Below are 20,523 nucleotides of genomic sequence, written 5' to 3'. Positions count from 1 at the left end.
CACCTACAGAAAAACAAAGCAAACTCAGTGTTTTGTGTATTTACCTCACTGGCCCCTGGGGAGACAGTAACCCTGCAACTCACTGCTTTCAGTTGGAAGAGTATGTGCTGGCTTTTAAAGTCATGTTTCTGGGCTTTCAGAACACCCACAACTTGAGACCCCCCCAAAATCAGCACTTGTGTATCTAGTTGTAAATGACCCACTCAGGGTCATAAGAGACTGTGGAGAAGCTGAGAGGTGGCCTCAAACCTTTCTTAGCAGCATGATTTCTGTTGCAGACAAGGCTCCTCCTTGGCCTGGGAGGTCACATTAACCATGGCTCTGATGCAGTCTGTGCTCAGCCTCTCTAGCATCAAGACAGCCCTGCGTGGGCTTCCTAAAGGAAGGGCAGAATTGCAGATATTTCCAGGACTCACTTGGGAAACCTATCCCCTCTGGGGGGAGCTGCAACTACCCCTGGTTCCTGCTGTTGTGTTGGGAGAGAGGAGCCTGCATCTGTTCTCAGTGCTGTGCAGGTGCCAGCAGGCAATAGGTGCAGCTAGGCTGTAGTCTGAGCCTGAGGGTAAGGTGGAAATGCAGGTATGTAGATGACATGGACCAAGGTCTTCACTGGGAACTCAGGTTCCATGAAAGTACATGTGACTGTGCCAGAAAACAGTCTCAAGTTGTGGCAGGGGAAGCCTAGACTGGATGTTAGAAGGAAGTTGTTGGCAGAGTGATTGGCATTGTAATGGGCTGGTGGTGGAGTCACCCTCTCTGGAGGTGTTTAAAAGGAGGCTGGACGAGGCACTTAGTGCCATGGGTTAGTTAATTAGAAGGGTTAGGTGATAGGCTGGACTCGATGATCCTGGAGGTCTCTTCCAACCTGGTTAATTCTGTGGTTCTGTGATGTAAAACCTGTGCATGCTCCAGATAGCCACAGCAGGATGGTGTTGCTGGCTGTGTACCTTGGGATAGAAATAATTGCCATGGTAGCACTGGCCACTGCCTGTGGAATGGAATAGGAAGAGGCACAGGAAGAGTCTGGAGAGCAACAACAGTAAAATAAAGAGTAGCCTAATAAATGATTCATGCCAAAGATTTGTGCAGTGCTTTACGTATTCAAAGCAGAACAGCTCTTATTATGTGCAGAACATTAACTGATTAGCTTTAATTAATCATTCAGGTAATTAAATGGAAGTGGAATGAAAATGGTTAGAGGAAGTTTGGCGTATAAGGGCTTCCTGAAAGCATTAAATAATTTTGCTGTCTTTAATGGAAGGAAGAATTTCTTCCTTTAGAGTTGAAATGTGCTCACAGTGTGAGTGTTAGTGCAGTTTTAATAACTACCTGCTTAATTCCCTGGCATGGGAGATTATATACAGTACAGCCAAGGCTTTCTTGTTTGCTCGACTAACTTGGGCAGTTCTATATGGGCCTAACAAAAAAGCAAAGTATCTCCAGCTCTGTGTTTCAGGGTATCAGGGAGAAATCTTCTTCCTTTGGCTTCTCCCCCTCAGGATGGATTAGTATGCATTCCTTTGCAAAAGTGAGCGTCTGCCACTGCCGGGGGGGATGGCTTACAGAAACTTGACATTGTAGCCAGGTGGGGGTGGCCTCTTCTCCCAGGCAACCAGCAACAGAACAAGTGGGACACAGTCTCAAGTTGTGCCAGGGTAGGTATAGGCTGGATGTTAGGAGGAAGTTGTTGGCAGAGAGAGTGATTGGCATTGGAATGGGCTGCCCAGGGAGGTGGTGGAGTCACCATCCCTGGAGGTGTTCAAGAAGAGACTGGATGAGGCACTTGGTACCAGAGAAGGGCGACGAGGCTGGGGAGAGGCCTTGAGCACAGCCCTACGAGGAGAGGCTGAGGGAGCTGGGATTGGTTAGCCTGGAGAAGAGGAGGCTCAGGGGTGACCTTATTGCTGTCTACAACTACCTGAGGGGTGGTTGTGGCCAGGAGGAGGTTGCTCTCTTCTCTCAGGTGGCCAGCACCAGAACAAGAGGACACAGCCTCAGGCTGCACCAGGGGAAATTTAGGCTGGCGGTGAGGAGAAAGTTCTTCACTGAGAGAGTCATTGGACACTGGAATGGGCTGCCCGGGGAGGTGGTGGAGTCGCCGTCCCTGGAGCTGTTCAAGGCAGGATTGGACGTGGCACTTGGTGCCATGGTCTGGCCTTGAGCTCTGTGGTAAAGGGTTGGACTTGATGATCTGTGAGGTCTCTTCCAGCCCTGATGATAGTGTGATACTGTGATACTGTACCATGGTCTAGTTGACTGGCTAGGGCTGGGTGCTAGGTTGGACTGGATGATCTTGGAGGTCTCTTCCAACCTGGTTGAGTCTATGATTCTAAGAGGAGGGAGATGAAGCTGTTCTGTCCTTTGATGGAGAGGAACTGCTGAATGAACGTGGCAAAAGGCGCTGAGAATGCTGCAAGTGAAAGCTAACGTTTTGATGGATTCATTTGTTCCCTTGCAGCAGGAAGATAGGATTCTGTAGCAGAAAATCAGTGCAACTTGATTCTTGGTATTCAGCTTTGTGTTACCACCTGCTGCCCACACTTCTGTGGCATAAACTTCTGAGACAACGTGTGAAAAGATGTGTTTTGAGTCAGCTGGCCTGAATCACTGCTTGGCTGATGAACCCCTTAGGCTGCTGGAAGAAGACTTTTGTGAGGCCAGGTCAGTTAGTATAACTGCAGACCAAGCAGGTAGCTTTGAATGCCTGAATTCAAAGACTGACTGCACGGTGTAAGTCAGGTTTTCAGTTTACCTGCAACCTGAGAGCTCACTATCTTAATCAGGTACAATACAAGCAGTTGGTGCTGCAGATAAAGCCAACAACCTCCACGAAAGCCAGGATTTAGTAGACACCTAATTGCTCTGATACCTTTGCTACCCTCTGTCAAAAATTACAAAAGCCTGTGTTTTCTTCTGACCTGGAATACTATCACTCTAAGCAGTGAAAGCTATCAGACTTCTCTTTTTCTCTCCCTCTTCCTCTGGCTAGTTCCCCAGGAGACAGGAGATACTGGCAGCTAGATCTACTCCAGGCTTTTGCCTTTTGTTTTCCTCTGCTTTCCTCTTGGCAGAGTTCAGAAGTTTTCAGTATTGTGCTTCCACAATCACATGCTGAAATATTTGCACAGCTGTCTGATGACAGGAAAGGGGGGAAAGAGAAAATCCACTCTTCTGTTATTTGGAAAGGTTAAAGCAAATGGAAAACAAAATAACTACACAGAGTTTGATGTGAGTTAATCACATAAAATCTTCAGTTTGCTCTGCTCTTGTATCACAGAGTCCTTCTTCACCTTGCCTGGTTTTTGCATGTCCTTCACCTTCCTCTTTTTGTATGTTTAGGTCAACCTTCTCATGCTTCTCTTCAAATGCCCTTCTTTGCCCACCTGTGAGCACTCACTTCGGCCTGTCCCTAGCATACAGAACAGGACTAACTCCTGTGGTCTATAATCAGGCATTCTTCAGGCAAATGTCTGATTGAAGTCAGTGGAATTTCTGGCAGAAGGACCACAAAACTAATTACATTCCTCCCCCAAGTATATATATATATATTGGACAGTGATGAGAGATGAGAAAATGCTGCCTAGAAAGAACATCCATTAATAAATGAGAAGTCGATGCAAGGGGAGAACAGTTGATTGAATTATTTATAATGGAGTTGTAAAATTGCTGAGTTGCTGAGCTTTCCAGAAACCCACCAATAACAGGCATGGCCATAGCAGATGTTAATAGAATCATAGAATCAACCAGGTTGGAAGAGACCTCCAAGATCATCCAGGCCAACCTAGCACCCAGCCCTAGCCAGTCAACCGGACCATGGCACTAAGTGCCTCAGCCAGGCTTTGCTTCAACACCTCCAGGGACAGCAACTCCACCACCTCCCTGGGCAGCCCATTCCAATGCCAATCACTCTCTCTGCCAACAACTTCCTAACAGCATCCAGCCTAGACCTCCCCTGGCACAGCTTGAGACTGTGTCCCCTTCTTCTGTTGCTGGTTGCCTGGCAGAAGAGCCCAACCCCCCCTGGCTACAGCCTCCCTTCAGGTAGTTGTAGACAGCAATGAGCTCTGCCCTGAGCCTCCTCTTCTTCTTCAGGCTGCACACCCCCAGCTCCCTCAGCCTCTCCTCACAGGGCTATCCTCCAGGCCCCTCACCAGCTTTATCACCCTTCTCTGGACACAGTCAACTATCTCAACATCTCTCTTGAATTGAGGAGCCCAGAACTGGACACAGCACTCAAGGTGTGGCCTGACCAGTGATGAGTACAGGGGCAGAATACAGACAAGCAGAATCAAGAAAATCAGGTGTGGAAATGTTATGGGGAGAAAAAACAACAGCCTAGCATGTGCAAATAATTTAACACAGAATCTATTTTATTGTAGTGATAACTTTCTGATAGCCTTGAAAACTTGTTGTGATTCAATTCTACCAGCAGTGCACCAGAGAATTTCAAGCAAGAACTGAACAAACGTGGGCCACATCTTTCACAAACCTAAAAGCAGCACAGACAACAACTGTAGATCATAGTGGAAAAATTCTATGTGTGTTTAAAAAAATCCTGGGTAGTGGTACTGAGAGCAAAAGTGAAGCTCAGTTTTTGAAAGATGGTCATAGAATCATAGAATCAACCAGGTTGGAAGAGACCTCCAAGATCACCCAGTCCCACCTAGCACCCAGCCCTATCCAGTCAACCAGACCATGGCACTAAGTGTCACCTTTTTTTGGGTCACATTTACCTAATCAGTGACTGATGATATAAGTGCAGGTCTGCATTAGATCCTGTGGTGCAGTGATTCACCTTTTCCAATCTTCAAGGCCTAAAAGCAGGACTGGTGAGAAGGCCAGCAAGCTCTTTTCCAGAGCTGACATCTCTAATTCACAGGCACAGCACTCCCACCACAAACAAGCCCTCCCTTCCCACACACATAAACACACTCCCTGCCTTTATCCTGCTGTTGGCCCCCACACACATCTCTGTCCACTCGCTGCCTTGGCCAGCCTTCTCTCTTGGGTGCACCAACACCTGCTCTGAACTAAATCCTCACTTAAAAGTGTGTTTTTACCCTGGTCCACCAAGTTTGGCTGGGGTGGGGTTAAGGCTTTCTTGCTGTCCGCAGTCAGACAAAGCCTTCTGTAACCAGGAATGTGGCCTGGACATCTATGCACAAAGGAACGTTCAGGTTCTGTGCTAGTTTGAAGCAGGCTAGAGGACTAGATCACAGGCTGTGAAAGGGAAACCAGTGCTGATGTCTGCTTCACTCATAGGCTTGCTGGGAGGTATAAGAACAAGAAATAAAAGCATAGATAACCACTTCTCTTCTGCTGCTGGTGAGCTCTGAGATGCATTTTATTCTCTAACCTCACCCTCTATTTTTTTTTACTTATCCACTTTGCTTCCTAACCTCCTGGCCCAACCTCCATTCTTCCTTGGGACTGGGGTAAGGTTGAGAGGGGTAGGGGGAAGGTTGAAGGGGTGGTTGAGAGTCCCTCCTGGGGACTCAGGTTTCTGGGAGGGCTGTTGTGTTTCTGTATTACCTTTTACCTTGTGTATTTCTGTCTATAACTGTATATACTGTAAATATCTGCTTGTATATTGAGCTAGCTGTAAATATAAGCTTCATTCAATTTCCAGAGCTGGCTGAGTCTAGTCTGGGTGATTTACAAAGTGTGTGGGGGGCAGAGAACACCCAGACCATCACATGTTGCCACTCCTGTTGCCTCCTAATCGTTAGGAGGAATGAATGTACTATGGCCTTAGTCTTCCAGCTCAGATGTTGAAATCTATGTCCTCCTACCTCCTAGCCTTTAGGGTAGCTCCCTTTTGTTTGTGGTTGAGATTGAAGCGTGCTCTCTCTGTGCTGGTCTGGATCCAGCAGCCAGAATGTCATTTACAGTCCTTTAGCCTCTGAAACCTTCTATGTGTGAAATTAGCCTGATGAGGTGACTGATGAGAAATTGGTGCTTATTAGCTGCTGTCATTTTTATACCTTCTTCAGTAAGTAATGGCACAGCAGCCCTCGTGATCCCATTAAACAGCTCTAGCTAGTGCTCTGGCTGTGGGAAGAGAAGGCTGCAAATGGAAAACACTTCTGGGTGCTGCAGGCCAAGCCCAGCCACCTCCTCTCCCCTGCATTCCTCTGCTGCTTTCCTACCCCCTGCTAGCCCAGCGTTATTGCTTCTCAGGATTGTCTTCTACAGGGAACAGCTTCATTTTGAATGGCTTTGTGCTAGCACACCCAGAGGCACCAGGCCTTTTCCACTAAGCCAAGTGTTAAAATGCCTGAGGGAGAGGGAGGAGGTGTGTGTGTCAGCAGAACAGATATGTTTAATTATATGTACTAGCCCGTATTTTAAGTGTGCAGTTCAGTTGCCAGTCCTATTGGATCCTCATTTAAGATCAGGTAAAATGCCCAAGGTTGGCTGCATTTTTACAACAATGCCTTGATATGAGTTTAGCAACCTCCCACCTGTGTGCAGTCAGATGCTCCTAAGCCTGGGTGTACCCATAATGAGTTTTGAGCAAACCACTAAGGCACTGTGCAGGGAATTGGTGAGGGGGGATAATGTTAAAGTCCAATGTCTGTACTGCCAAGGCTCCAGACCTCCTGAGACTGGGCCTAGATGGGCTTAGCTGTTTTGCAGGTAAGTGTTTGTGCACTGCCAAGTCTAGCAGCATTGTCATAGCCATCACAGCATCTGGTCACGTTCTCCAAGTCCCATGTTTTAGAATCACCTAAGCATGGCAGAAATGACCTTTTTTTCCCCCTAAACCATCCTTGTAGTGTACTGGTGAAAAGCTGGAAACTTTAGTCTAAAAGCAGAGGCAAAGATGAGGAAAAAGACTTGAATTGGTTTTAACAGCTGAGATTTTTTAGCCCATTCATTTTTTTTTTAACCTAATTCAAGTCTTTTTAACCCTTCTGGAAGATGCTACTGTTCTAAGCAGTATTATTTCTGCTCCCTCGTAGTGGAGCAAAAAGATACTTTGCCCTATGTCAGGATGAGATGTGGGGTTTGGCAGCTGGAGGCCTGTCCCTACCTAGCAAGCTGTGATAAGCCACGGTCAGAGACAGGTCAAACAACTTGGGTTAAAAGAGAGAATTGGAAAGTCAGTTCAGAAAGCAAATGTGTGGGTTTTACTTGTGTGTTTGGTTTTGTCTGTAGTGCCTATATGCTTACAGAGCTGTGTTCCTTACTGGCATCCTGAGAGAGGAAATCCATTACCTTGAAAGAAGCACTTAGCATTAAAAGGGAATAATAAGGAAAACAACAAAGAGCCATTAGTAACATTTTATTAAGCAGATGAGATAAATAATCTGTCTGGTAAACAAGTGGTATTCTTTAGCCAAGGATTTGCTTTCCAAAACAAGCCTGAATTGTTCTTTGTTCAGCTCCTGCAGTCCTGGCTGCTTCTTGAACCACAGCTCAGAATCTGTAGGTCTTTGCTGCTGTGGACTGTCCTGCCTGACATTGCTAATAAAGATTTATGTCAATGTTAAAATAATAATTAAAAAGCCCTCAAGAAAGTAGCAAACAGCACTACTAAGGCTTGGAAAGGATAACACTGAGACTTTGCAGTTGAGGGGACAGGCACAAAGGAACTTTGCCTGCCCTGAGCTTCCCCATAGCTGTAATGGGGCCTCACAGACACACTTGTGCGAGGTTGTGTTGGCAGAAAAAGGCTCTATTGCTGTCTCAGCTGCTCATTCACCTGCTTAGAGGGACGGAACCGTAGCGCTCTGTCCTAGCGCTTCTCCACACACTGGTGAGCATGTGCTGCTGTCCAGATGTTTACCATTCCCAGGCTCCTGGCCCCTGCTTTCAGGTCACACAGGAGGAAGTGAGCAGCTGTTTCAGTGTTCTGCCATCTTTCCTATACCATACATGTGCTGTAGAGATCCATGAGTGGAGTAACCAAAGTGGGGGTGTGGTGTAGTATGAGGGAAGTACCTTCTGCATAAAACACCCTTTTTAAAAGAAGAAATGAGTAGGTTACTCAGGTCAGAATCCTCCTCAAACGAGGAGGCAATACATCCATTCACTGCTTCCATTGCTGCTCCCTTACCACGCCACAGGAGACCACTGCTCCGTTGCTGTGGCAACAGTGAGGCACTGGCAGCCAGAGACATCATCACAGCCTCCCCGAGACTCTGCGAGATGCTCTGGGAAAGACTTTCAGAAGATTCGCATCCAAGATCCCATTTATTTTTCACTTTGGCTTTGTCTCGCAAGCCTAGAGAAAGGAAATCATCTGTGCAGGCTCTCCAAAGAGACACTCGGGCGGAGCGTGGCAGGACGAGTGGCGAAGGGCCAGCGTGGATGCCTGCTCTGGCAGAGGCGGGCAGACTATGACCACCTGTCAGGGAGGAGCTGACTTGTGTGAGGAGAAGATCACTTCTGCAGCCTTGCTGTGTGAGTACTGATCTAGCATGTGGCTTCTACCGTCTGCTGAAAACATTGATTATAGTTTGTTGTTGCCCATAAAACGATCTGGTTTCTTGTTTCTAAGGCAGGGAGAGGGGGGGGATATTCTTTTGTGCTAGCTCATGCTAGGCTTCATGCAAACTCTGCATGCTGGACTTCTTTTTCTAGACTTGAAGCCCTGCAGATATATGCATTAGCAGCAGGTTTCTTGTCACAAGCTCTGTGAAACCTGCAGGGCGGTGTCTGCAGTTTGCAGTGGGTGCTGCACAATCTGCACCTTGATAGAGGTACCAGGTTCTGTACCCGAGCCAACTGATACAGTACTACCCCAAGATCAGCCTTCGCCTTCAGTTAATCATTCAGCCTTTGTTAGACGCACTAACTCGCTTGGGTTTGTTGAGGTGAAGAATTCAAGCAGTAAGTAAACTAAATACCACTTGGAACAGGTGTAGAAAGAGTATTTGCTCTTTGTAGGATAGAGTTACAAGCAATTTCATTCCACTGAGCTAAACAGATGCATCAGATAAACTGCTGATAGGAACAACGATTATACTGGCAAAGATCCACCACACTCCACAGCAGCACAAGAGTGTCAGGGTCAAGCATACAGACAGATAGTAGTCAAAGGTACAAAAGCTCAATCTAGCATGGCTAACAATAAGCATCTGTAGATGTCATTGTGCTACAGAGTACCATGATCACTGGATTTAAATTCTCATCTGAAAAAATAGTCATTAAATCTAGAGAGCCACAAGAAGAATGTGCTGCCTTGTGAAAAATGCTAATGCACTGCAAACTAAGATTGTAAGGAGAAACAAATCAAAGAGATCTTGTACCCCATGGAGCTGAAATCTTGATCAATCTGCAGCCTGCCCAGATGAAAGTAAAGGGGATTTTTTTTTCCTCCAGATGAATTCGGTGCTTGTTCCATTCCTTGGCCAGACGGCAGCAGTGGGGCATCTCTATTTGTAACCTCATTAAGACTATTAGGCTGTGTTTGTGCTTGTGCTCTGTTGCTGACGTGGATTTAGGCAGACAAATGATCTTTGGAGCATGGATGGCTCTCACAGTTGAGAGGAGATGGGCTATGCTCTTTCTCACGAGGTTTGAAAGTCTTACAAGCTCGACTTTGGAAAGGTACTGTTTGCAAAGCAGATGGGAAGGCAGATAGGGACAGGTCTGCTCAGACCGGGCACACAAGGGCACTTTATTAATGTAGCTTCTGTTTGTGGTAATGGGGATCACATGTGTGAGTTCCCTGCACAATAGTGGCAGAATACACTCCCCTCAGTGTGTAAACAGGATAAAGCTGTGCCTGTGTGAGTGTTGGCATGAGAGGCTAGGCTACAGCAGAAGAAAAACAGAAATCAGAAATGAGTTATTTGTTCATGTTTCCATCCCCAGAGTCAGTCAGTCAGTCCTCTGTTCTGCTTTGTCCAGTCTGTCATAACTAACACAAGCATAGTAGCTTTTGCTTTTTAGGAGTGTTTGACCTAACTTGAAAATGTTCTGGTGATGGGGAACGTTTCTGGCAGCAGATGCAACTTCTCTTCATTCAATTTTATGCCATTACAATTCCTTAGGAGGCTATCAATACCTGTTCTTCCTTAGTGGTTTTTTTGGATTCCAGCATGACTCAAATGTGAGCAGATAGTTCTGTTCCTGTGCAGCAGTGGAATTTAAGTACTTCTGGATGTAACTGGATTTCCAGTCGCCTCTGTGACCCCCCCTGCACACGTGGAACTCTGGCACATAAAGCCATAGGGGGTTATGTCACTGGTGCATGAGCCTCGGGAAGCAGCCCTTGCTGAATGAGTGCCAGTGTACCGCACACTTCATAAATATGTAAAAGCAGTGGGCCCTATCCCAGCAAGCTGAGAGTCAAAAACGTTTAGCAGATGTTCTGGCTGTGGGGGAGGAAAACAGGAGATGAATAACTACAATGCTGCAATAACAAATACTTTGCTGGTGAAACTGCACATAAATTAGAATGCAAAACACACCCTTAGCAGGACTTTGACCTGTCCATAAAACAACATCATGGTTTATTAATAGTAGTTCCACATTCTCAGGATCAATAAGGTGACTTCATTGATTTACTTTCCCCTTTATATGAATGCTTCTCTAAACAGTGGTGGATTTGGATGGAACATAGTGGAGTCTTTCGTAGAAGTTGTCAAAGGGCAATTGTAACAGTACTAACACTGCAACAAAGTTCTCCACCAGAACCCCACAGCCTTTTATTAAGGAGAACCTAACCATGAGTAAGTTAAGAGTTTGAAGTAAACTTCCAGAGCTGTTTTAGATTCAGGCCTGTTGATTATTCCTTGACACTACCCACAGGGGAGCTGCTCTATATATTTAAAGGAGTAAAAAGCTGTTGCTTTAAAAGCAAGCACCCTTGACCAAACTCCAAATAGTAAACATATCTTTTACACCTTAATGAATGCTATCTGGAGTAGACCAATTCCAGGGAGAGCCCTGCAGAGGCTGCTATAGTGTGAAATGTGTATAGGCCAAATTAGGTGAAGAACCCAAAAAATACCTGAATGATGACCTCACAGTAACTTTTTTCTATTACATTTCAGCAAGGTATATTTGAATCCCTTCCTTTACTCCTTCTTGGGGACCAGCTGAGAACAAGGAAATGTACTGTTGCTGTCCACAACTACCTGAAAGGACATTGTAGCAAGGTGGGGGGTGGCCTCTTCTCTCAGGCAACCAGCAACAGAACAAGGGGACACAGTCTCAAGTTGTGCCAGGGGAAGTCTAGGCTGGATGTTAGGAGGAAGTTGTTGGCAGAGAGAGTGATTGGCATTGGAATGGGCTGCCCAGGGAGGTGGTGGAGTCACCGTCCCTGGAGGTGTTCAAGAAAACTGGATGAGGCACTTGGTGCCATGGTCTGGTTGATTGGACAGGGCTGGGTGCTAGGTTGGACTAGATGATCTTGGAGGTCTCTTCCAACCTGGTTGATTCTGTGATTCTATGATTCTACTTCTGATTTTTTTGTTTAATATATTGATTGCATCATATGGTAACAGTCCAGCAGTATTTCACCTGGGAATGGTCATCTTCTTCCGTATCTATATTTTGCACTTGTCTCACTGCTTTAGATCATCTTGCATCTCTTTACACACCCAAGCTGTTGTTGTTCTTAAAGGAAGGGTGCACTCAGATTCAGCTGGCCTACTGTCCCTAGCCCTTCACATGCTGTACAGTTCTGGGAGGGAGTTTTCTGCTCCTGCCTTTGCTTTAGATTACCTCTATTTAACAAAATTACTGTATAGTGAAGTGAAGGTTGTTTTTTTTTCTCATTAGCTGCTTGTATGCCCACAGTCCTGAGACACAGCAGCAAACCCAGCTGCAAGTTTATATTTTACAGGTTGGAAAAAAAGCCAGACCTCTGAGGCAGTGAAATTATCTATAGTGTTCATAAACAGACTTGGAGACCTCTTACTCCTAAAATGCTCCCAAATGCTTAAGTCCACACTCAGATGCTCAGCAGATTTGCATGCGGCCCCAGAGAAGCTTTTCTTACCTGTTCCTATCTGAAAGCCTGTACTCTTGGTCTGAAAGCTTCCAAATATTTTTCTCTGTGATGAAAGTTTACTAGAGCTGATGGACTTGCTTTTTATTTCCCTGTTGGATTGGAGAAGCTTTTACCTAGAGAAGTTTCTACTTTTCCTTAGGGAACCAATAGGCAGCTTTTCCCAAGAGTCTTGTATTTGTTTTCTTGTAATAAAACACCACCAGCAATTTATTTGGAACTCAGCTCCCACCCATGCACAGAACATCACTCCAGACTGGTGTTCAGGGGTGGCAGTAGCGAGCTGACCTCACTGCTGTCTACAACCACCTGAAGGGAGGCTGTAGCCGGGGGGGTTGGTCTCTTCTCCCAGGCAACCAGCAACAGAACAAGGGGATGCAGTCTCAAGTTGTGGCAGGGGAGGTATTGGCTGGATGTTAGGAGGAAGTTGTTGGCAGAGAGAGTGATTGGCATTGGAATGGGCTGCCCAGGGAGGTGGTGGAGTTGCTGTCCCTGGAGGTGTTCAACAAAATACTGGATGAGGCACTTAATGCCATGGTCTAGTTGATTGGACAGGGCTGGGTGCTAGCTTGGACTGGATGATCTTGGAGCCCAGAGGGCCAACCAGAGCCTGGGCTGCATCAGGAGAAGTGTGGCTAGCAGGTGGAGGGAGGTGATTCTCCCACTCTGCTCCACTCTAGTGAGGCCCCACCTGGAGTACTGCATCCAGTTTTGGAGCCCTATTAGAAGAGGGATGTGGAGATGCTGGAGTGTGTCCAGAGAAGGGCCATGAGGATGCTCAGAGGGCTGCAGCAGCTCTGCTGTGAGCACAGACTGAAAGAGTTGGGGCTGTGCAGGCTGCAGAAGAGGAGGCTCCCAGGTGACCTTCTTGTGGCCTTCCAGGATCTAAAGGGTGCCTACAAAAAAAGCTGGGGAGGGACTTTTCAGGCTCTCAGGGAGTGACAGGACTGGGGGGAATGGAGCAAAGCTGGAGGTGGGGAGATTGAGACTGGAGGTGAGGAGGAAGTTGTTCTTCAGAATGAGAATGGAGAGAGGCTGGAATGGGTTGCCCAGGGAGGTGGTTGAGGCCCCATGGCTGGAGGTGTTTAAGGCCAGGCTGGCTGAGGCTGTGTGCAGCCTGCTCTAGGGTAGGGTGTCCCTGGCCATGGCAGGGGGGTTGGAACTAAATGAACTAAATGATCCTTGTGGTCCCTTCCAGTCCTGACTGATTCTATGATGATTCTATGATTCTAAATGTCTAAGGTGTATAAACAGGAGGGATGTTTGCAGAACACACCAAGTGCTGCTTCCATTCTACGTCATACTGATAAAGCCTCATGTGGGAACAGGTTGTGTTGTGTGCTGTTCCTGCACAAGGAAGTTCAGAAAACACAAAGACTAAAGAGAGAGCCATCAAAGATGAACAGCCAGAATCATCAGGGGCCTTACACCATACCCAAGGAGGACAGGCAAGAAGAAATGGAGTTTTAGGCTGAGGAATGTAAGTGACATGATATATCTCCATGCATCTAAAAGGTATGAAGGAGGAGCAAGAGGAACAAATGCTTTCTTTGTCTGTAAAAATGGTAAAGGAGATCCAGGTTAATCATTAGAGAAAACATCCTAAAGGCAAAGAGAAATACCCATAACAGCATCTTGCCTGGACAGACCATGGTGTTTGCAGCACTGGGGAGGTCCTTAAGGGGTAAACCAGATGGGACAGAGGTGCTTTCACACGGATGGGGTTAAATGACCTCTCGGTATCCCCTCCAGCCCTGTAATTCTGTGATGGCCTCCTCATTTGGAACTCCATTTGCTGTGTTTTTACTTGCCAATTCCACATGTGCAGACTCTGCTTCAGGACAGTGGAATTTGCTGTTCTTGTTTCCTAATGAGATTACAAATTCCCACAGGAGCATTCAAGCACCTGGCAAGTTCTGAGCCTTGGAAAGTCGTCAGAAGAGAATTCAAGATTCCTTGGCCATCTTCATTGTGAAAACAGCTTTGATATCTTGGAGATACCCTTTCTTGGATTCTCTTCTGTAATTTGCCTCCCTTGCTGTGCTCCTTGTCCAGCTGGGATCAGCACCTGGCCCTTCTGAACCTTCTACAGTTTCTCTTAGCCACAGGCTGGGTAAAAGAGTCAGGCCTTCTTTTGTGTACTGATTTTTCACAAGGTGCTGTACTTGCACCTCAAGTGCTGAATCTTGAACTGCAGTATTTTCATCTGGACTGGTTGAGCACTGCTTCCTTGATGACTGCTTTTGCTAGCAGTCACTTCTGGAGAGTCAGGCACCCAGTTTTACAGTGCTTGCAGGCACTCATTCAGAGACTCACTGCTTGGCTAGGGCACCAGCAGTTCTGGAAAGTCTTCAGGGAGGATATGGCAATGGGCTGACCTCACATCAGTCTTCTGCTGTGCGCTGTGAGGCAGGATTGGAGCTGTCTTGCCTTGCTTTTACAAAGTGGCCCATTTTGTACTGATGTTGCAGACCCTTTTGTCTGTTCTCTTTGTTAGCCTCAAGTTCTGTACAGTACTGGCTTCCACCCTCCTCCCACTCTGAACACCACGTGTGCCAAGTGAAAAGAGACATGCAAAGGAAGTACAGTGCTTTGTTTTTGCTTTAGTTCTGCTTGTTTAAACCCTTCCTCTTACAGTGCATTGTTAAAACTTCTCTGGGACTCTAACAGCATAAAGATGCAAATAACCCTGTCATATGACTGAGCCTCTCTCATGCTGGATTCCAAAATCCCAAGCCAAGATGTACAAATCTTTCTGTGGATGCCATAGGCAGCCCTATGCTAGAGTGCAGATGGCTCTTCAGTTCCCTAATGGGGATTGTTTGGGTCCTTATTAGCGTTGTACAAAGATTACTGTTAAACTGATGACTGCTCCGAGGCAGAGTGCTCAGCCAGTAATCAGTGGGCACTCTGTACACACTGGCCTCTTTCAGAGCATTTTAAATTGTCTCCCTTAGCACTGTATGTAAAAACCCTCTCCTCTGACTACTTGCATTTTCCAATAGCCTAACACATTCTCAGCCTGCATCTTTGCACAGGTTTTGGCTATTAACAGGTAATAAAAGGCTAAGAGCTGTTACATCAGTGGCCTTCACTGGCAAACCTGGCAGCTCATAGCTTGGACAGATTCACTCTGAAATGGGCCAAGAACTGGCTGGAGGGCTGGGCCAAAGAGTGGTGGTGAATGGTGCCACATCCAGTTGGCAGCTGTCACTATTGGTGTGCTCCAGGGATCAGAGCTGGGCCCAGTCCTATTCAGTATCTTTATTGATGATCTGGACTGGGAGATTGAGTCCAGCATCAGTAAGGTTGCAGATGACACCAAGCTAGAAGCAGGTTTCGAGCTGTTGGAGGGTAGGAGAGCCCTGCAGAGGGACCTGGCCAGGCTGGATGGGTGGGGAGAGGCCAATGGGATGAGATTAAACAAGGCCAAGTGCAGGGTTCTGCACTTCGGCCACAACAACTCCAAGCAGCACTACAGGCTGGGGACTGAGTGGCTGAGAGCAGCCAGGCAGAAAGGGACCTGGGGGTACTGGTAGATAGTAGCTGAAGATGAGCCAGCAGTGTGCCCAGGTGGCCAAGAGAGCCAATGGCATCCTGGCCTGGATCAGGAACAGTGTGGCCAGTAGGTCAAGGGAGGTTATTCTGCCCCTGTACTCAGCACTGGTCAGGCCACACCTTGAGTGCTGTGTCCAGTTCTGGCCTCCTCCATTGCAGAGAGATGTTGGGGTGCTGGAATGTGTCCAGAGGAGGGCAACAAAGCTAGTGAGAGGCCTGGAGCACAGCCCTGTGAGGAGAGGCTGAGGGAGCTGGGGGTGTTTAGCTTGGAGAAGAGGAGGCTCAGGGCAGACCTCATTGCTGTCTACAACTACCTGAAGGGAGGCTGTAGCCAGGTGGGGTTGGCCTCTTCTCTCAAGGCAACCAGCAACAGAACAAGGGGACACAGTCTCAAGTTGTGCCAGGGGGAGGTCTAGGCTGGATGTTAGGAGGAAATTGTTGCCAGAGAGAGTGATTGGCATTGGAATGGGCTGCCCAGGGAGGTGGTGGAGTCACCATCCCTGGAGGGGTTCAAGCAAAGCCTGGATGAGGCACTTAGTGCCATGGTCTAGTTGACTGTCTAGGGCTGGGTGCTAGGTTGGACTGGATGAGGTCTCTTCCAACCTGGTTGATTCTATGACTTTAAATATCCATTAAGCAGAGCTGTTACTGCCCTTTGGCACTTGTATGTGTGTGGCTCTGTGCACCTGCTCAGGTAAGGACAGGTGTCTTCAGCAGATTTTCCAACATGCAAGCTGAATCAGCAGGCTGTGGCTCTCAAGTGATTGCAACCAGTAGCTCTAATTTCTGCACTTGTGGAAACTCCATCAGTAAACAGAGTGGGTTGAGCCAAGTTTAGATCAGCTAAAGGCTTTCCTCCATCTGTTCTCAGATAAGGATATAGATAGTGATTTGGGAATTGTGCACTTCTGGCTGATATTTGTCACACCACGCTGTAGTAAGAATTTCCTCAGCCGTGTCATGAACTCATTTTATGCATCTCATATGAACAAGTATTTATTTTGGGTTTTGGCACATATTATTGCTGTGCCTGATTGCTTTTCATGCCAAAATATCTAACAGGCTGTGGAGACCAAAGCTTCTCTTAAGGTAGGGTTGGAGGACTAGAGTTATGATAATTAAGGGGACTAACATCTCTTCTGTGTAGAGAGACTGGGAGACCTGGAGCTATTTAATTTTGAGAAGGCTGAGAGGGGATCTTATTAATGTCTATAAATATCTGAAAGGATGGATTTCAAGATAAAGGTGCCAGTCTCTTTTTGGTGGTACCCAGGTGAGAGGGCAAGAAACAACAGGTGTAAGCTGGAATGCTGGAATCTCTGCTTCAACATGAGGAGAAACTTCTCACTGTAAAGATGCTGGAGGCCTGGAACAGGGAGGGTATGGAATCTCCTTCTCTGTAGACTTTCAGGACCTGTCCAGATGCGTTCCTGCGTGGCCTGCCCTACACAATTCTGCTTTGGCAGGTGGGTTGGACTTGATGTCTCCACATGTTCCTTCCAACCCTTAACATTTTAATCACATGTCTGTGACTTTGGTAGACCTTGAGTCTCTGTGGTTCTGGCTGTGAAAGGTGTTTGTTTTTGCTGGAGAGGCCTACTTAAAGGAAAAACAGTGTACTTTTGTATTAGCATTGCTTTGTACTTGATTCCTACTCCCTGGGTCATCCACAGTGCTTCTATCTTGGTGGTGCACATCAACTGGCTGAAGAATTCAAGGGCACGCTCAGCTGAACATGACAAAGACAGCACAGATGTATGCACTGCTTATACACACCAAAGTGTACAGACAGGAATGAAACGTTTTAATATGCACCTGTTTGTATATGGTTTACGTAGAACATACACAGATGTGGGCGTATGTATATGCTGAACCGACAGTGCTCTTCCTGCCTGCTAGCCCAGGTGCAGAGCACTCAGCCGGTGGCTTCTGAGAACACTGTAAAAAAGGAAACAGAGGTGCATACATAACTGTAAGCCTACACACACATATACACATGATTTTTACCTTCCTTTCGGCGTTTGCTTGAGGAACAGGGCTTTGTCATTTCCCTGCCCATCCAGTACCTTAGCGAGACCTGAGGGATTAGTCAATATTTGGGTCTTCCAAGGGGATTCAGTTAGCAGGAGACAAGGATAATGGGTGCAGGTATTCCTCTGATGTCATTTTGTTCATCTGGCAGAGCACACAGGCAATGAGCTATTTTCCTGAACGCGGCAGGATCCAAACAGGAGGAGTTGCTATGACCACAGCTCTGAGCTTCTCCCTAGCCAACCCCGAACCAAAAATATATTTAGCTTTCTCACGATGATTTTCTGAGTGTCTCTCCAGCCATTTTTAGATCTAATCCTCCACCTTTCTCCTGCCCGTTTCTTACATGCTCTCCCTCCTGCGCTCGGCTTCACGGAGGTTTCACATTTATATGCAAAGCCTGCGTGGAAACCTTCCAAGCACGCACCTGGGCTGGTGCCAGGGGCCTGGCTGCCGGGCAGCGCTTTGTGTGATAGCACCTATTGTATCAGCCCCACGGCCCGCAAGGAGGGCTCGCTTTGTGCCAGCGCTATCCGCCCAGGCTGCGATCACTTCGCCCGAGAGAGCTGCGCTAGTTCTTCGCGGGGGCCTGGCCGGCGGCAGGGTTACTTGGAGCCCCCGGAGAGGCGAGCAACAGCGAGGGACCCGCTCTCCCAGGGCGGCGCGACAGGAGCGGCTACCGGAGCGCCCTGACGGCACTGGGCTGGGGCGCGCACCCCAACGGCCCCCCGGGCGCCCCCGCCGCCCTGCCCGCGAGCGCCGCCCCGCCCGGGGCGCTTCAAACGGCCGCCGCTGCGCCACGCCCCTTTTTCGGATCTTCGCTCCGCGCCTCGGCCCCGCAGCCCCGGGAGCGTACCACTGCCGAGGGGCGGGGGAGAGGCCGAGAGCGGGAAGGTGCCTCGAAGCGCAACTTCCAGTTTTGTTGTTCGCCGCCACCCTACTTGCTGCGCTCCCTCTGCCGCCGTTTTAAGACCCATCCTCTCTTCCCCGAGAGCAGCGTGGGCCCGGCCTCCGGGGCCGCCGTTTCCTGCCGCCCTCCCCTTGGCCCCCTGTGTAACTTTAAGGGGCCGAGGCGGGGAGGGGCTTGCCCGCACGCGCTCCTCCTCCGGCTCCTGCCGCGGCTCCGCGCGCCGGGCGGGGCGGGCCCAGGCCGCTGCCAAGGTGTGCGCGCGCCGCCGCCTCAGCCGCCCCCTCCCGCGGCGGGCAGGGCCGGGCCGCGCCGCCCCGCGCCGGCAGCCTGACGGGCGGAGCGCGGCGCCCCTCGCGGCAGAGGCGTCTCGGACTGCGACAGCCCTGCCGCCGCCGTCTCCGGAGAGGCACGAGGCGAAGGCAAGTGTCGTGGTGGTGGCGGTGGCGACGGCAGCGACGACCCTGCCGCTGTGCTGCCGCCGGTGTCCCCTGGGAGCGGAGGCGGGCGGGCGGGCTCCCGCGCGGCGCGGCAGGTGGGGCGGCCGCGGCTCGAGCGCGTGAAGGTGTCTCTTGCGGCGGCGGAAAATCCGCTTCATCCTTTGGCGCCTCCTGGGGAGTGGCCTGGCGCGGCGGCCCCGGGCTCTTTGCACGATGCCGGGCCGAGGCGGGGACCGCGCTGGCCCGTAGGAAACGGCGGCAGCTGGGTCTGGCACAGGGCGGCAGAGTACAGCCGGGAAACCCGATCCCCAGGGCGTCCCGCAGCTGGGTAGTTGGTTCTTGCTGGTTCCCTGACGCGATTACACGGTTCGGCGCCGGGAAGGAACGAGACGATGGCGGCCGGGTGCCCGCCCTGGAGACCCCCGAGCATTCCCTCCCCGGAGGAATATGGCTCAGTGAAAGGTACTGGAGCACCTCGTCTTCTCGACTCGTGTCGGGAAAGGAGGAGGAGACGGCGGTGGTGGTACGGGGTGCGCGCAGGCTACCTGCGGGAGGGCGGAGAGGCTCCCTCCGGCATGGGGTATAGCCGCGCCCCGTGCTGCCGGGTGGGCGACAGCGCTTTGCCCCTCTGGCTCGGTCACGCCGGGCGCCTCGATACGGCTGCTCCTGTGGCTCGGCTTTATCTGCAGAGCCGTTGTGCAGTTTGTGTTACGCCGCCGGTAAGCTACGTAGCGGTGACTGCTGGTGTCATAACGTACTTCTAGTGTTTCCGTCGTCAGATGGCTTGTGACAACCCCAAGAGAAACTGCTTATATTGGCTTCGTCTTGTATAGACTTTTGCATGTCTCTGAGGCTAAGCCTGTAGCCTTTTACTGTTCTAGAGTGGTTCAGCACAAGGGATGTCCGGATTTATGACACTTTGGTTTCTCTTCTGGCTTTTTATGGTTATGACACACACTTAATCTCTGTTGCCCGAAGACGTGTTTAAGGTGCTAGAATACTTAACAAGAGTAACTGCTTCAGAACTGAGGGTTCCTTCTCTTGTTATAGTGAAAACCTGTGTACGTATTTGCTGTAACAGCTTCGTTTTATATTCTGAAGAAGTCATCTCTTACCTCATGCAATCCTCCATTTAAGGTTAGTGCTGTGGGACAATGGACAATAACTTTTGTTGAGATGGAGGAATACTTTCCAAGTCTGGCACTACAAAACTGCCACTTCCTTTGTTGATTCTTTGAAAGGATAACAAAATGAAGAATCACTGTGTGGTGAGACTCGAAAGTTAAAATTCCAATACTCCGTTTTTCTTCACTGTAGAAGAATAGTGCCCGTACAGGTGTAGCGGGCATACGGGAAGCTGAGCAAAGAAATGGCCTCTCGCTGGACAATTGGATATAGAGAAACTGACTATGCATTAGGAGCCATTTTAATTACGGGTTTTGAAGGCTACAAGATAAGGAAGCTTGAAAAATACAAGCACCCAGTAAGCAAGATTTCCTGTGTATAAGTAAGAACTCGGTTGAATTAGACTTCTCTTCCCAATAGTTATGCTAATGCCTCTTTCTACTTTTCTTTTAGAGAATGTGCTTATACTACTTACTTGTCACTGTCATGTTCTC

The 20,523-nt window shown here is 48.7% G+C and overlaps 1 protein-coding gene across 18 annotated transcripts in view; it reads left to right on the top strand.

The window, feature by feature from the left end:
* Window positions 1-8,279: 8,279 nt before the first annotated feature.
* The window catches only part of MICAL3 (microtubule associated monooxygenase, calponin and LIM domain containing 3), a 218,544-nt gene continuing 206,300 nt past the window's right edge, over window positions 8,280-20,523 (top strand). For 14 of the 18 annotated variants that reach the window (XM_064155748.1, XM_064155746.1, XM_064155744.1 and 11 more), the window contains exon 1: window positions 18,781-18,886. The gene's annotated coding sequence lies outside the window, so the exon portion shown is untranslated. Of the gene's footprint in view, window positions 8,410-18,780; window positions 18,887-18,924; window positions 19,367-20,523 lie in introns of those variants that run through there. The other 4 variants (XM_064155739.1, XM_064155754.1, XM_064155738.1 and 1 more) reach the window with 4 other exon arrangements.

Source organism: Pogoniulus pusillus, chromosome 15 (assembly GCF_015220805.1).
Source record: "Pogoniulus pusillus isolate bPogPus1 chromosome 15, bPogPus1.pri, whole genome shotgun sequence".
NCBI classification, from domain to species: Eukaryota; Metazoa; Chordata; class Aves; order Piciformes; family Lybiidae; genus Pogoniulus; species Pogoniulus pusillus.
Note: the sequence above shows the minus strand (reverse complement) of the source record. Positions and strands in the feature narration are given on the sequence as shown.